General features: G+C 42.6%; 1 protein-coding gene across 1 annotated transcript in view; it reads left to right on the forward strand.

The window, feature by feature from the left end:
• The window catches only part of LOC124788650 (monocarboxylate transporter 14-like), a 66600-nt gene that overhangs the window by 21885 nt on the left and 27178 nt on the right, over positions 1 to 17537 (forward strand). The gene's annotated exons all lie outside the window — the stretch shown is intronic.

The raw sequence follows: 17537 nt of genomic DNA on the forward strand, positions 1-17537 counted from the left end.
GAAAATTGGACAAAGATATATGAGAAACATAACTATATCTCTGTGGTTGAGACTGCTCCACATCTCAACAAAACTAAGCCTTTAAAAACTGTAAAATAAGGAATGGACAAAATTCTTGGCTATGAGGAGAGATTGCAGAAACAAACAGAACTGACAAATAAGACGCTGTCAAAAAGGAAACATTTTTCTCGATTAAATTTTGTTTTGTACTGTTACAGTGATTGACCAAATATTAGGCACATAAGGTCCTCAGCCTGCTTCCCTTTTGATATGATTGTCATTTTTTGTCAAGCACCAACGGAGAATTCAGTGAATGAGAACTAACGTGATGTTAAATAGCCAAAACAACTGTGTTAGTGGAGGAGCTGCACAGAGTTTATGTTTAGTAGGGATGGTATAAAGCATTAATTACAGGTAGTACGTGGCAACATTCCATTTCTGACCGGATGATAGGTTCAAGGAATTTAATAATTACTTAACAGTTTCTACAAAGGTTGTGAAGTAGGCGAAGGTAGCGAAATAGTTTGAATTACCGTGACAGTGCTTTCTAGGTGTTTTGTTTGAATAAGCAATCATTTGATTTGTTTAGTATTCTACATACTGCATTCATAATAATTCTCGAAATAGGAATCCAATCAGCTGTAAATGTTCTTTTAAAACGGTCAGTAAATAACATGTGCGAAGTCGGCGAAATTTCCTTCGCGCTGCTATCACGTGGTTTGTCTTATATTCAGTGAGTTTTCCCAGTAACTAAGGCAGCACATCTGTTACGAACTGTAGATACTTATTACTGTTAACTATCAATAAAACCAGGACGAATGTTATGAATCTTGGAAAGCTTACTTCACACACAGTGTTCTGATTATTCATTTCTTTCAGCCAGCATGGATCCTCAACTGGTTAGCGTTGCAAATGGTGAAGATTGATACGCCAATGGCTTGTAAATGATGTTTCATCCATATGAAAAGTCTTGTACACAGAAGTCTCATCACTTTAAACTTTTCGTAGATACTATCCATCTTGAGCATGCACTAAGTGACGCTACCAACCCCCTTACCTCAGTGCCCGTTGGGTTAAAATTGATTTGTTAATATCACTGGTACATTTATTATAAAGTGCATACATTTCAGCAAACAAATGATAAACTTCTAAACTTGTTCATTTATTATGAGTAACTTCATTGTACACACTTAGAGTTCCGACAGTTATTTTCAGGTGACCAATTAGCGACAGTGATTTATTCATTTCTTTGACAAATTAACTTCAACAACAACTATTAACTACATATTATTAGCACGGGATGGGAAGTATTAAATCCTCATGATGAGTAATACATTCCCGCACCCCAAGATGACACTGACCGTCTTCACAGGGCTGCACAACTACGCTTCTCGTTTGGCGAACACTTAAACAACCTATCGTACATCGACTGGCTCGCTAAATCATAATCTTAAGCCCATAGATAATGTCTGAAACTTTAATAATGTATGAAATGTATCAGTGAACAACCTCGCAGATTGTTAGCCCTGTAGGATTTAATGATCAGTGAGGAGCAATCGTAACTAGAACTATGTAGAATTAGGCATAGCTCCCTGAGTGGCGAAACATTTTTTTAGAGGAAAGCGTGTGATTTGTCAAAATTATAAAACTTCTAACAAACAAAACAATTTTTTTAATACTGTTTTACAGTGTTTTGCTTATTTTTTTACTCACAGCCAATTAAATTGTGGTTACCTTTGTTAACCACAACCAGTAATACTCACTAGTTGTTCATTTGTTGACAAATTTTGAGATGCAAAGTGAAACAGATTTCTTAGGAAATTATTTACGCAACCAGCACAGATGTACACAATTATTGAGAATTAAATTGCCGGAAGTAAGTCAGGCCTTTTCTTAGACTAAGAGACACAATATGTATTAAACACATCTACAAGGTTCTAAGAGGAACATACTGTACATCTTCTAGATGTGGCTTGTTTTCGCTGATGTGCACCATCTGCGCATCTGATTTGTTTGTCCACATGTGATCTATGTTTATTGAGTGTTACTCTCTTCTGGTTTTGATTTACGTCGCGACTGTGCACAATCACTTTGGAAAGCAGTCCTTCATACACTTTCTTTCTGAAGTCTTTATTCGTGAACTGCTCCATCTCAATTTCATTGTGGATGATAAATACTTTCACAACACACAAATCAGCAAAGTGAAAAACAGTAAGTCTATTCCACCATTTTTTACTTCTCAGATCATAATAATAGTCTCGTTTTACGCGATAAAATTGTCATCGAAATTCAAGTTCCTGTTACAGTCATTTGATACATGGGGGCATACCACTACAGTAGTTGTGCCATCTTCTTCCTTCCTTTTTACAGTTGTGGTGTTACTTATGTCATGGATAGTGAAGATCAGGTTCCAAACTCGTTTGTTCATCCACTTGTAAAATGCTACACCATGGTTGCTGACTGCTGTAAAAGCCCAAGCACTTTATCCTTTTATCTTCCTTTACTTTGGGGAGGAGTTTAGGTGTATGGCTCACAGCTGTAAATGCAAACATTTTCTGGGCTTTTAGTAGGACAAAGGGACTATAAGACATGAAGAATTTACATTTGAAAACATGATTTTCAGCTAAAGTTCTTCACATAAATCTGTCACTGCCCATACAGCCCGTCGCATTTCAGACTTCTCTTTAGCTAATTTTGAAGTATCCATCTGGAACTTCAAATTACATGCAGATTCATCACATAGCATCAATATTTTATAGCCTCTTTTCACATTCTTGTGCCTCATGTGCTGCTTCATTGAGATTCTATCTTTAAATTATACCACTGACTCGTCAAACGCTACTGTTTGATAAGACTGGTAACATTCTGCAAACCTTTCATTCAACGTTTCACCATGTGGCCTTCTATTATAAAGCTTGTCGAAATTGGGTTGTCCTCTTTTAGGCATCTAGTTGCCATTTTAATGTGTATGTCTCAGGGAAAATCTGAATCGTTTTACAGTCATCAACTCTTATATACATAACTCGTTTAAATCTGGAGATGAAGACAAATAATCTCAATAACTTGGTAACCTTTTGACACACAGAAATAAATTGATACCTAAGAAAACTCTTATCCCGTCTTTGCTAGGTGGCATGAAAGGCTTTCGTTTTTGTGTAGTATGCAGACTGGTGTGAAATGTCACTCTTTTTACCATTAAATCACTAAAAAATTAAAAAGACTATTGTATGTATTGACGCATTTGACATCTGTGTAAAAACAGCTGTAGAACCACTTTCTTCCACATAATTAGGCAGTGCTACAACTCTGAAATTTTCGTTCCACTTTGGAAGATCATTCTGAACAACAGGTACACTTTCAGGTCTGGCAGAGGTAGCAGTATTATTTGGTTTATCTGACCGAACGTTTGAAGAACTAATTGCCACAAATGTTATTGCTACAACCAATGGTGATCTCTAACATCCATGTCTGGACTGACAAAGTGATTCAGAGGCTAAAGAATTATCAATCGACGGAGTTTTGGTCATTTATTATCGCACGACTATTACTTTCCGATAAATTATCATCTAATTGATTGTTACTTTCTTCAGAACATGATGATATAATATTATCACACTTGGCTTCGTGTGCAGGGTCACTATCAGAGTCTTGAAACAATCTTATTTCATAGTCTCAGTCTGATGTAAGGTCCTCAATAAGAAGTTTTCGAATTTCATCGTCACTAAAAGACTTCGTAGCCATACTGGATGGAAGTTACGTCCCAGTTGCACGGTGGTTAACAGCGGTAACCTAGATCAAAGGAACAAAAATATAGAATAAACGAACTTGTTTTACATAACTACTGCGCTGCAGGTAAATAGCTTGAAATAAATTTACGTATGAAAATACACTACTGGCCATTAAAATTCCTACACCACGAAGATGACGTGCTAGAGACGCGAAATATAACCGACAGGAACTAGATGCTGTGATATACAAATGATTAGCTTTTCAGAGCATTCACACAAGGTTGTCCCGTCTCCGGGCATCCTGATTTAGGTTTTCCGTGATTTCCCTAAATCGATTCGGGCAAATGCCGGGATGGTTCCTTTGAAAGGGCACGGCCGATTTCCTTCCCACTCCTTCCCTACCCCGAGCTTGCGCTCCGTCTCTAATGACCCCGTTGTCGACGGGACGTTAAACACTAACCACTACCACCACCACCACACAAAGTTGGCGCCGGTGGCGACACCTAAAACGTGCTGACATGAGGAAAGTTTCCAACCGATTTCTCATACACAAACAGCAGTTGACCGGCGTTGCCTGGTGAAACGTTGTTGTGATGCCTCGCTTAAGGAGGAGAAATGCGTACCATCACGTTTACGACTTCGATAAAAGTCGGATTGTAGCTTACTGCGATTGCGGTTTATCGTATCGCGACATTGCTGCTCGCGTTGGTCGAGATCTAATGACTGTTAGCAGAATATGGAATTGTTGGGTACAGGAGAGTAATACGGAACGCCGTGCGGGATCCCAACGGCCTAGCAGCCGAGATGACAGGCATCTTATCCGCATGGCTGTAACGGATCGTGCAGCCACGTCTCGATCCCTGAGTCAACAGGTGGGGACGTTTGCAAGACAACAACACGCTGCACGAACAGTTCGATGACGTTCGCAGCAGCATGGACTATCAGCTCGGAGACCAAGGCTGCGAGTACCCTTGACGTTGCATCACAGACAGGAGCGCCTGCGATGGTGTACTCAACGACGAACCTGAGTGCACGAATGGCAAAACGTCATTTTTTCAGATGAATCCAGGTTCTGTTTACAGCATCATGATGGTCGCATCCGTGTTTGGCGACATCGCGGTGAACGCACATTGGAAGCGTGTATTCGTCATCGCCATACTGGCGTATCACCGGGCGTGATGGTATGGAGTGCCATTGGTTACACGTCTCGGTCACCTCTTGTCCGCATTGACGGCACTTTGAACAGTGGACGTTAGATTTCAGATGTGTTACGACCCGTGGCTCTACCCTTCATTCGATCCCTGCCAAACGCTACATTTCAGCAGGATAATGCACGGCCGCATGTTGCAGGTCCTGTACGGGCCTTTCTGGATACAGAAAATGTTCGACTGCTGACCTGGCCAGCACATTCTCCAGATCTCTCACCAATTGAAAACGTCTGGTCAATGGTGGCCGAGCAACTGGCTCGTCACAATACGCCAGTCACTACTCTTTATGAACTGTGGTATCGTGTTGAAGCTGCATGGGGAGCTGTACCTGTACACGCCATCCAAGCTCTGTTTGACTCAATGCCCAGGCGTATCAAGGCCATTATTATGGCCAGAGGTGGTTGTTCTGGGTACTGATTTCTCAGGATCTGTGGACCCAAATTGCGTGAAAATGTAATCACGTGTCAGTTCTAGTATAATATATTTGTCCAATGTATATCCGTTTATTATAAGCATTTCTTCTTGGTGTTGCAATTTTAATGGCCAGTAGTGTACTTACTTGAAAATAAAAGTAATATGTATGTGAAAAATTTGATCATCAAAACGTACACCAACTAAACCGCGCAAAATGCTGCAAGCCAACAAGCAAACTGCAATGTACAGACAACAGGAAAAGCGAAATACATGATAACCAATGTCATGTCATCTAGGAAGAACTCCCTCAACTAAGTGTGTAATTCACAAACGAGAACTGCTGCTCCATTCGGTCACCAGGCGTCGTAAAATAAGTGTTAAACATTGATAATAATCACCACCCTTGAAAGATATAACGGATGTCGTGGGCATTAATTGTAGTCGTTAGCGTTGGTACTTCGTGCTTGGCAGTTAGAGTCGTTAGCACTGTTATTTAATCCCGCGCAGTTAAAGGACGTTGGCGCTGTTATTTCGTGCTGGGCAGGTAGAGTCGTTGACGCTGTTATTTCGTGCTGGGCAGTTAAGAGTCGTTCGCGTTGTTATTGCGTGTTGAGTAGTTAGAGACGTTGACGTTTTAATTTCGTGTTGGGCAATGAAGGGTCGTTGGCGATGTTATTTCATGCTGGGCAGTTAGTGCTGTAACGGTTTATGTAACTAGAACTGTGGAACATTGGGTATAACAGATGTTGTGGGTATTAATTGTAGTCGTTGGTGTCGTTATTTCGTGCTCGACAGGTAGTGCAGTAATGCTCATCATTCAAGATAGATCATGCCATTTCTTTATCTTGCACAGATGGACCTTGGAGCCCAGTGTGCGAAATTTTGCATTGCGGATAAGGGTAGTGGGTAGTGGGTAGAAGAACTGTCGTGTCGAGTTCTTGAAGCAATCGCAGAGGATCAGGGTAGTTATTGTAGGACATTAAGAAGGTACTTTCACTGTGCCGGTTTTTTACTTTTTGCAGCATCGGTAGGTTCCATTTTACTGCGCTGCCCCATACAACAGCAGTGTATTCCAGTATTGGCAACAAGGTAGCTTTTTGCACTGAAGTTCCAAAGAAACTCGTATAGGCGTGGATATTCAAACACAGAGATATGTAAACAGGCAGAATACGGGTCTGCGCTCGGCAAAGCCTATATAAGACAATAAGTGTCTGTCGCAGTTTTTAGATCGATTACTGCTGCTACAACGACAGGCTATTAAGATTTAAGTGAGTCTGAACTTGGTGTTGAAGACGCACTAGCGATGGGACGCAGTATCTCCGAGGACGCGATGAAGTAGAGATTTTCCCATCCGACCATTTGACGAGTGTACCGTGAATATCAGGAATCCGGTAAAGCATCAAATATGCGAGATCGCTGAGACTGGAAAAAGTTCTAGATACGGCTCTGACGCGTGACACGTTCCTAAGCATCCTTTCTGATCACCTGCATCCATTAATGTCCATTGTGCATTGCGACGGAGTTGGGCAATTCCGGCAGGACGTTGCGACACCCCACACGTACAGAATTGCTACAGAGTGGTTCCAGGAACACTCTTCAGAGTTTAAACACTTCCGCTGCCCACCAAACTCCATAGACATGAACGTTATTGAACCTATCTTGGATGCCTTGCAAGTGCTGTTCAGAAGAGATCTCTACCCTCTCGTACTCTTACGGATTTATGGACAGCCCTGCAGGATTCATGGTGTCAGTTCACTCCAGCACTACTTCAGACATCAGACGAATCTATTCCACGTCGTGTTGCGGCACTTCTGAGTGCTCGAGTTGACAGTACATGATATTAGGCAGGTCTTCCAGTTTCTTTGGCTCTTCAGTGTATATCGTGAACCCACCGGAGGTGACAAGGGAGAGAAAACTTGAGATTTAAGATAGCATAAAATTCACTCAGTTATCTGGATAAAGTGTTGGTTCCATGTCAGTCTCCAGTTAGACATGATGCCAAGATCATTTCCTGTAGGACTACTGGACGTGTTCAACCTACACCTCTATTTTTTGTAAGTCTTTAGTCACCACCTTCTGAGTAATTACAATACTCTGGCTTTTCGGGGAGTTCTGTGAGAGCCGTAATTTTCCTGCCCACTAGGCGAGGTTGTCGGCTACCTACTGAAGTCGCCGGCGCACCATGTCGGCCTTCATGCTGTACGTGAACACTGGAGTGTCGTCATCATGCAATGTTGGTTTTACCTCTCAGTCTGAGGTAGGTCCATTGTGCAGAGCATGTACAACAGTCAGCCGAGTTCAGACCTCCCGGGATCAGACGACGATTGGCGACTCTGTCGTCAGCCCTTATACGGAAACATCTACCTTGCAGGTAACTCCGTAGTACGAGGCGTATTCGGAGAGTAAGGTCCAATTAGGCACGAAATGGAAACCACAGTGAAAATCCGATGGAGCTTTGCGCAGCTGTGTTGGACAGTGTCTTTAGTGTGCCTATCGATCGCTTCGCGTCGTTCTTTTTCGTTCAGAGTGCAAACTGATCACGTAGATCAACAGTGTAGAACGGTGTCTCCCGTCAAGTATGTGAGTCTGGCGGGAGATTTCACCTGAAGCTATGCAGCCCACAATACATAAATGTCATTGGTCTCTTTCTTCGAGACAATTTTCAGTCGCATTCTGCAGGGGCAATGAAGACGCTCCTGCAGCGTTTTCGATGGGAAGTCTTTAATCACACACAATACAGCCCTTAATTGGCTTCCTCCGTTGTTCATCTCTGCTCACATGAACCGCTGGTTACGAATACAATATTTTGGCACAAACAACGAAAGACAGACCAGCCTAGAGAAGTAGAGGAAAGCACAGGTGGCTGCTTTCTGTGACCAGGGTACTGAAAAATTTGTACAACGCCACAACAAATGTCTAAGTCGGGGCGGCGACTATTTAGAGAGGTAGTTGGAATGTGCAGCTAACTGTTGCGAATAAGAAAGTTTTGATTTTCACTGTGGTTTTCATTTCGAGACTTTCCGAACAGCCTTCGTAACTTGACGTGTGACGTGAGGATCTATTGTACAAGTAATTTGTGTAAGAAGCCCTAGTGCCACACAGAATCAAAAGCTAATGAAACATCAAGGAAGATGGAATACTCATGACATTCCATGGCTTGAATAGCTTATTCTACTAGCCGAACTGATCTTCAGGGAAGAGCCCATGCACTTCATTGTGCTTCTTGAGACGCATTACTTATAGCTTCTCAAACAATTTTGTCTGCCCAGAAGGAATGCTTTTTGGTTGACAGCTCTTTGGTGGTCGCCCATCCCTGTCAGGCTTCGGAATTGCAGCGACCTCGACCCGTTTTCAGGCTTCATGCAACTGAATACTTCAGAGAAGATTAATCCCAGGTGGTCCATTGCTCCAGACGGTCGATGTTTTATCCAGGCATCCTGCTGTTTAGACATCAAGGAAGTTTACCTATTTCTTGGCTGTCTGTGGTATTATTGGTCCTATAATGTCTTTTGCTCGTTCACCGAGGAATATTGTTAGTAGCTCAGCAAGGAGGTTGATGTATTACGCATCCATTGGGTCAATGGTCAATGTGAACTTACTGTTGAAATCAGCCAGGGTTTCGCTTTCGTATCAGTTTCACAGATATTATAGTCCATCTGAAGCGTTTTATTTTGCGTAACTTTTTGGTGTATAATCATGCTGCTTTTTATCTTCAACAGACAGGTTGTAAAGTTTGTTTGTCCGTGATCTAATTCAGTGCTCCTCCACTTCTAATCTCCCGACTACTTCTGGGCAATAGTAACTAATGAACTGCGTAGATGAATTATCAGAACTGTGTATTACGTGTATACCACATCTATTTCAATGACCTGAATATTGTAACAGTAGGGGAGGTATATTTTAGAAAAAAGGATAATTTCAGTACATCTTGTTGAATCGTTGGATGTGCTATCGGCATTATAAGTTGTAGGATCACACTCTTCGTAGGGACATGGAAAACATAAATTACAATGGCATCTACTACATCAAATGAATAATGAATTCAGTTTTCCCGCATACAGAAGGAGTATTCAGGTTTTTTTTAGTATTGACATTTTGAAAACATTCTCTTTCTTCTGACAATTTGGATTCAAACCATGTGCAACGCAAAATGTAAATTAAACCCAGTTAGCATAGCTCGAGCCAGCGATACACCGATTACGGTATAGAACGCTAACAACGTGACCACCGCCACCTCGTACGCATTCGTCCATCGCACCGGTGCAACATTCACGCGTAAAACTTATCTTGATATTTTCCCGAAATCGCCTAAGTAGTAGGCCTCATTACTTGTATTAGTAACCAAAAGCCTCAGCTAGCTATTAAAATTAAAATTAATATTTATACAGTTGCTGACAAGGCGCGAAATGTTGAAAATACTCGTTACTTGTACATTATCTTCTCCGAATGGACTACTAAATGTGTACACAGTCTTCAGTAAATACATGATACGAACGTCGTGGCCTCCCCTTGTGAGTTTAATACTACTTTGTAATCTTTGAGAGAAGACAACGTGATATTGCAGATTTCATTTCGAGGAAGGCGAACTTCTGGGTGTGAATCACTGTCGTGGATGGCAACCAGTTGTTCGAATAGGTGGCTGATTTTCCTGAACAGTGTACAGTGAACGACGGAGGTTTAGGTTTCCGTGGAGGCTGAATCACTGTTCCTGAACGAAGACGAGACAGCAACTCACGTTACTGCTAAATGGCCACACACTTGTCAGCCACTAAGTCTTTGTCCTTTTTCGAAATATTTATGTAATGAGGAAATTGCTGGTCTAATTTACAGACGAGTCGTACCATACTCGAGGATCCCGAATGAGTGTTTAGAAAGATTTTACACAATCTGCATTGCGATACGCCTCCCGATTTATTTGAACCTGCTGACACTTGCACTCTGTTTCGTAGCTGATATATATTCACCAGCTCTTAATTTCTTCTCAGTCTCCTTTAAGTCTGAGTCGTTCATTTTGCTGCCCCTACCGTTGTGATAAATGAGCTGCAGTAAAACTACCAACGGACTCATATATCTGACAATTCTTTAGTCGCGATGGATTGAAAGCGCAGCATGTTATCAGGCGCTGGCATTGCAGGTTGAACGGTTACCGTGAAGCTTGCCAGGCTAGCGGAAACCGTATTTGGCCTGCCTTAACCACTTTGCTTACAAGAAAAGTCTCCCGGATCGAAAAGGAATTCAGTCTTCCAATAGTATTTAGAAGCTTTACGCACCATTGTGATTAGGATGGTGAAAGCATACTATTGTGTTACCCTTAGTTTTCCCACCATCGAACTTTAAAAGTGTACATGAGGCTCCACAACAAAATGCGTGGAACAATATACAGAATCACAACAGGCTCATTAGGCGCAAGCACTATCTAGAGAGTCCTCAGAATCACATTCCTGAGCTGTAAAATCAAATGCCACTTGAATCACATTCTTGAATTCAGCAACATGTACTGGAGTATTGTACCCAGCCACATGCCAGGAGTGCTGAAGTGTAGGCTAGTACACTGGAATAGACAGCTGGTTATGAATAATATAAAGCACTTTCATTATGAAAATTTTGTATCCTAATTTAGTCTCGAAGTCAGTGCAAAGAGACCTTATAGAGTCTATTTTCTTCTTGCATATATTTTATATTTCCGGAAGAAATACACATCCAAATTCTGTACTTACTTTGTTGTTTTTGGCGGCATGATCATGTATCCAATGTCTTTACCGGCAAATGCACCATTTACTTTTGTTGTTTCCTTGTGTGATCTGCAAGAATCACAAAGTAGTATAAACTTCCAGTTATTTTCGACAGTGTCATTAACAAGTGATGTTTTGGTTAGTTCCCACTTTTTTTCCAGAGAAGAATATACAGTTGTTTGTCAGATGTCCACTAATCGAAAGCCCAACATCTATTGTATAACTGTGGGTTGTATTGTCTGCAGACTGATCCAATGAAATTGTTGATTCCCCCCCCTTTTTTAAAAAAAAAATAGTGCCGCACCAGAAGTTAGTTCATAAAGTAACCCACCTTGATCAGTGTTCGACAAGTAGTGTGGCTATATCTGGAAACCTGCAGCTTTCAGGTTTACTTCTTTGACAAAATGGGCCTCAAACTGGTGAATATCTTGGTCTATCTGTGCACATGTGACTGTCACGAAAGCAGTGACGCGTGTACGGCCTATTCTGCATTCTTTCTTGAGACGTGCTGTGAAAGCTGCAGGACATTTAAGCTTTGTCTGTCCAATTTCTCTTGCTTTTTGCAATTGCTCAAAATCCCAAGTGCCAATGATGGGAACATCTTCCATCATTCCTTGCTGTGTTAAATTGGGATAGAATATGTTATCTCCAGTTCTTTGATTGTCAAGTATCCTCAAAATGGGAGTTCATTATGACTTTCTTCTTGCATAATCTAATATTACTCTGATATTCGATGTGATTTTTATATGTGGATGTCTGTTCAGTAATAGCTGTAGGTCGCGACTCTCCGTGGAGGCGTATGATGATCATCACAAATACATTCTAGATGTTATTCGGAAAATTTTGTCGGGATTCCTTTTCTAGTGAAAGTTAATAGTCACCAGAAGAGTTAGCCTCTCTTTGAGGAATACTGTTTTCGCCACTGTCATTAGCACTACAAACTTGAACACTATTAATCGCGTTATCGTCTATGAAGTCGTTTTCATCATTCACCGTCCTATCCAATGTAACTTCAGTTGGGCAGTGAAATGAATATTCGTGTTTCTGAATAATCAGATCCACCAAAAACACCGCGAAACTGTTATCATCCTATCCTGCACCGTCTCCCGTACGATAATGCCAACTTAACTGGAATACCTCAATACTTAAAACGTTCCAAACATTAATGGTTTCGTTCTTCTTTGCTGTATAGGGCTAACAGTGGTGACACACGTGTACCAGACACGTCAACTACTAGCTGAGGTAACTGACTGAATGGCTTGTTAACCCCGCCCCCTCCTTCTCCTACAAGTTTGCATGCGCTGTTGTGTACAAACCAAGAGAAACAGTCATACGCATTCGCAGGCGTGGTTAGAAATCTGAGATGGGTCTGTATACAGATGTTTAAATACCGATTGCTGCTCGAGCCGACAGACGTCACTTGTTAGTACACATGTACTTTTATGTCTCCGTTGCGAAAGGTTGAGATACTTGAATGGTTGCGACAGAGATATGGGTAGGCAGGTTGGAAGGAGAATTTTTACACCTCTGGCACAGAGCCGTAGCTCCTCCGCAGCGCCAGCAGAGTCAGCAATCCGCTCTAACGTACTGTCTCTTATTGTCAGTGTGTGGTAGGGCGGTGCGTGAGTGGTACCTCGCTTCTGTTAATGTTCGGATACCTAGAGATTGAAGAACAGCGCAGGCCGTTCCCGTTGCCAAGGAGGGTCGTAGGATAGATGCACGTGCCTCTGACCTAGAGTTATGGAACATGTTTTATGCTCACGCATTAAGACGTTTCTGGAGAACGAAGCTCTCCTGTATAAAAATCAACATGGATTCCCAGGTAGACATTTTGCGAAACCCGGGTCGCTCTGTTCCTCCAAGAGATCCACATCGCCGTAGAGGGCTGTGCTCAGATTGATGCCGCATCCCTTGATTTCAAGAAGGCATTGGGCACAATCTAGCCCTGCCATTTAGTGAAGAAACTACGAGATTACCGAGTAACGATCCAGATTTGCACCTGGGTTCAAGACTTCCTGGCAGATAGGAACCAACATTCGCTTTTAACAGAAAAAAATTGACATACATAAACGTAGTTTCTAGGGTAGCCCAAGGACGTGTAATAGGATAACTACTGTTTAACAATACACACTGAGGTGAGAAAAGTCATGGAATGCCTCCTAATATCGTATCGGACCTCATTTTCCCCGGCGCAGTGGAGCAGTTCAAGGTGGCGTGGACTCAACAAGTCGTTGGAAGTCCTCTAAAGAAATGCTGAGCCACGCTGCCTCTGAAGCCGTCCATAATTGCTAAAGTGTTGTCGGGCGATCTGGCTGGCCAAATCATTCGCTCGAATTTTCCAGAATGATCTTCAAACCAATCACGAACAGCTGTAACTCAGTGACATGACGCATTGTCATCCATAAGAATCCCATCGTTGTTTGGGAACATGAAGTCCATAAATAACCGAACACAACCAGGACCCAGTTTATTCCACGTAAGCACAGTCCGCACGTTTACGAAGCCACCACCAGCTTGCACAGTATCTTGTTGGCAATTTGGCTCCAGAGCTTCGCGGGGTGTGCGCCACATTCGAACCCGAACATTAGCTCTTACCAACTGAAATCGGGTCTCACCTGACAAGGCCACTGTTTTCCAGTCGTTTAGGGTCACAAGCCCATGAGAGGCACTGAAGACGATGTCGCGCTGTTAGCAATGGCGCTCCCGTCGGTCGTCTACTGCCATAGCCCATTAACGCCAAATCTCGCCACTCTGGTGTAAGGAATACGTTTGTCGTACGTCCCACACTGCTTTCTGCGGTTATTTCACGCAGTGTTGCTAGTCTGTTAGCACTGACAACTCTACGCAAATGCCACTGCTCTCTGTCGTTAAATGACAGCCGTCGGTCATTGCTTCGTCCGTTGTGAGAGGTTATGCATGGAATTTGGTATTGTCGGCACACTCTTGATCTCGTAATATTGAACTCCCTTACGATTTCCGAAACAGAATGTCAAATACGTCTAGCTCCAACTACCACTCCTCGTTCAAAGTCTGTTTAACTTCCTTCGTTCGGCTACAATCAAGTCGGCAACCTTTTCACGTGAATCATCTGAGTACAAATTTCAGCACCGCCAATGTCATGCCCTTTTATACCGTGTATATACGACACTACCGCCATCTGTATATGTGCATATCGTTATACTATGACTTTTGTCATCTCAGGGTATATGAATCTTCCATGCGACTCGTTCAAAACAAACTTTTCTCTTCTAATAAGATCCACTGAGTGGTAACGCGAGTATTTTCTTTCGAGTGTCTTAATTCTATCATCAAGGACTGCATACGACAAATATCGTGAAAGAACACACGATTGTAATATATAGTAAACACGAAAAGCAGAGAATACTAACAGACCGTACTAATTTAGAATTATGTAAACAAAAAAAAAATGGAAATGAGTGTATGGCGTCATTGAACGGGAGGCCCCTTACGGGGCCGGTCCGGCCGCCTTGGTGCAGGTCTTATTACGTGGGTGAGTCAAATGAAAACCTTAAATATTTTTTAAATATTATTTATTGCGCAGAAGTGGTACAAAGCTGTATCACTTTTCAACATAATCTCCGCCGCGCTCAATGCAGGTCCTCCCGCGCTTACAAAGTGCATAACTTCCTTTAGAAAAAAATTCTTTTGGTAGTTCGCGCAACCACTCACGCACCGCGTGGCGTACCTCTTCATCAGAACGGAACTTCTCTCCTCCCAATGCATCTTTGAGTGGCCCAAACATATGGAAATTACTTGGTGCAAGGTCTGGTGAGTATGGTGGATGAGGAAGACACTCAAAATGCAGGTTGGTGGAAGCGAACCCAGGATTCGTCCCCCGTAACCATTCTTGCAAGGAAGCCATCACCTTCTCGTTCAAAGCGCCGAAGAAGTTCTTCACAAGCATCAACATGTAGTTCTCTCATTTCAGGAGTCAGCTGCCGTGGCACCCATCTTGCAGACACTTTGTGAAACTGGAGCACATCATGCACAATGTGGTGTGCTGACCCATGAGTAATCTGTAAACCTGCTGCAATGGCATTCAGTGTCACTCGGCGGTTTTCTTCCGCTATGGCTTCAATTGGTGCAATGTTCTGTGGAGTCACAATTCGTTGTGCCTGACCTGGACGAGGAGCATCTTCCACTGAAGTCACACCATTTGCGAACTTCATTCGTAGACTTGCTGCTGTGACAAACATGCATCACCGTACTGAACCTTCATTCGTCGATGAATTTCAATAGGTTTCACACCTTCACTACGCAAAAACCGAATAACAGAACGCCGTCCTTCCCTGGTACAAGTCGCAAGTGGGGCGGCCATCTTTATACTAATACTGCGACGGTATGTGTGCATCTGCACTATGCTGCCACCTACAGGCGATTCTGCACGCTGTTTGTAGTACGCTTACCAACTTAAAGGATAACGGCGTTAAATTTAGATTTGTTATTACAAATTTAAGGTTTTCATTTGACTCACCCTCTTACATTCGACGCCACATTGGGCGACCTGTGCGCCGGATGGGGATGAAATGATGATGAAGACAACACAACACCCAGTCCCTGAGCGGAGAAGCTCCCCGACCCAGCCGGGAATCGAACCCGGGCCCCTGAGGACAACAGTCCGTCACGCTGACCATTCAGCTATCGGGGCGGACACTACTTGAACAAATAGGTCTTTAGCGTAACAGCAGCTGAAGGTGTATGGTTTTCACCTGCTATTTGAAAATTTGAAACTGTAGTCAGAATCTTAAGTCATCTAACGGTTTTGTTTCTTGCCATTATCGTATGGAAGGTAAGCAGATGCTTTTTCCCTGTCTCCAACAATGTGAAAGTTGCATGTTAGATAGCCTCTTTCAGTTTTTAACATTTTTCGGTCAGTAACTCGCGAACTTTCCTCTGCTGGTACCTGGCAAAGATGTTTCTGTAACCAGTATCGGTATATAGCCTACAGCATAAATTATTTGAATTTGTCTCTCTGGGCTGTTGTAGAGGAAGCATGATCACCTCTGACGGCTTCCGGGCGCTTTGAGCCGATCACTGCATTGGCGGTTAAAAGTTGACACCTGCGGTTCGCCTTGATACAGTCTGTTGCGGTCGAGAGTATGGTTATAGCAGGATGTTAGATGCAATACTGCGTGTTTGCAGTCAGCGGTGAGACCGTTGCATTTATTTGCGGTTATTCAGGTGTCTCTTCATTGCCAAGATTTTGCTAACAATTCAACAATGTAGCGTTCGTGTTCCATGACTTTATTTTCACTAATTTCGTGTAGGCAACTTGTTATTAATTTCTTAGGCGAGCTTGTATCCAAGTACGCAATGTTAAAAAATTCGCGTCTCTGTGAATTCATTGAGCCTGAAGCTGGTTACAGAATCGCTTTCCTATCATACTACTCGCAACATTTTGCAGTCAACTCAATCACTTTCTTCATCAATTCAGCTCAATTATGCCTTTAAAGATATCACATAAACATATTTAAGTCTTTGCGATTGCTAACACACTCAGTTAATGTGCAGATATTATTTGGAAGCCAAATGGCTTGTGATCGCTACTAACTCGATTTTGGGAACAATTATTCCAGGTGGTTACAGTTAAAGTGCAGCTACTCACAGAGGTCAAACGTGGGCTGTAATTAACATCTGGTAACGCAACTTGGTAGATATTCTAATGTGGTAATCCGGTACCGATTTACGCTGAAAAAAAATAAGTTCAAATTTGATCACCAGGTGCAAATCTGGTACTGTGAATGCAGGAAAGACATATAGAAATGTTTCCATATGTAATGGATTAGGAAAGAGATGTGGGCAGAAAAGGTCAAACAAGTCAGAAAGGCGTAATGTAATTTTATTATTAATCGTCGCTTATACTGTTTGTGTAGTATGAGCATCACAGACGTTGACGAGATGCCGCACAGCGCCAGATTTGCAGCTAGTGGCCAAACTTGGAACTATTTTTTTTCCATCGTAAGTTTGTTCCTCATTAGCTCATTAGCATATCTAGAAAGTTTCGCTGCCATACGACAATTACAGACCAACAATAGACCTGCGTGAATAGCTGCACATAACTACAACCACCCAGTACAATCTAACAGCATATTTTAATTATCATTTCCACTGTCCAAAGACATTTATTGAATTTTTACGTACATTTTGGTGGTGGTGGTGGTTAGTGTTTAACGTCCCGTCGACAACGAGGTCATTAGAGACGGAGCGCAAGCTCGGGTTAGGGAAGGATTGGGAAGGAAATCGGCCGTGCCCTTTCAAAGGAACCATCCCGGCATTTGCCTGAAACGATTTAGGGAAATCACGGAAAACCTAAATCAGGATGGCCGGAGACGGGATTGAACCGTCGTCCTCCCGAATGCGAGTCCAGTGTGCTAACCACTGCGCCACCTCGCTCGAGCATGCTTTGTGTGCCGTCATTTCGTGTTCACATGTGG

Source organism: Schistocerca piceifrons, chromosome 3, assembly GCF_021461385.2.
Source record: "Schistocerca piceifrons isolate TAMUIC-IGC-003096 chromosome 3, iqSchPice1.1, whole genome shotgun sequence".
Taxonomy (NCBI): domain Eukaryota; kingdom Metazoa; phylum Arthropoda; class Insecta; order Orthoptera; family Acrididae; genus Schistocerca; species Schistocerca piceifrons.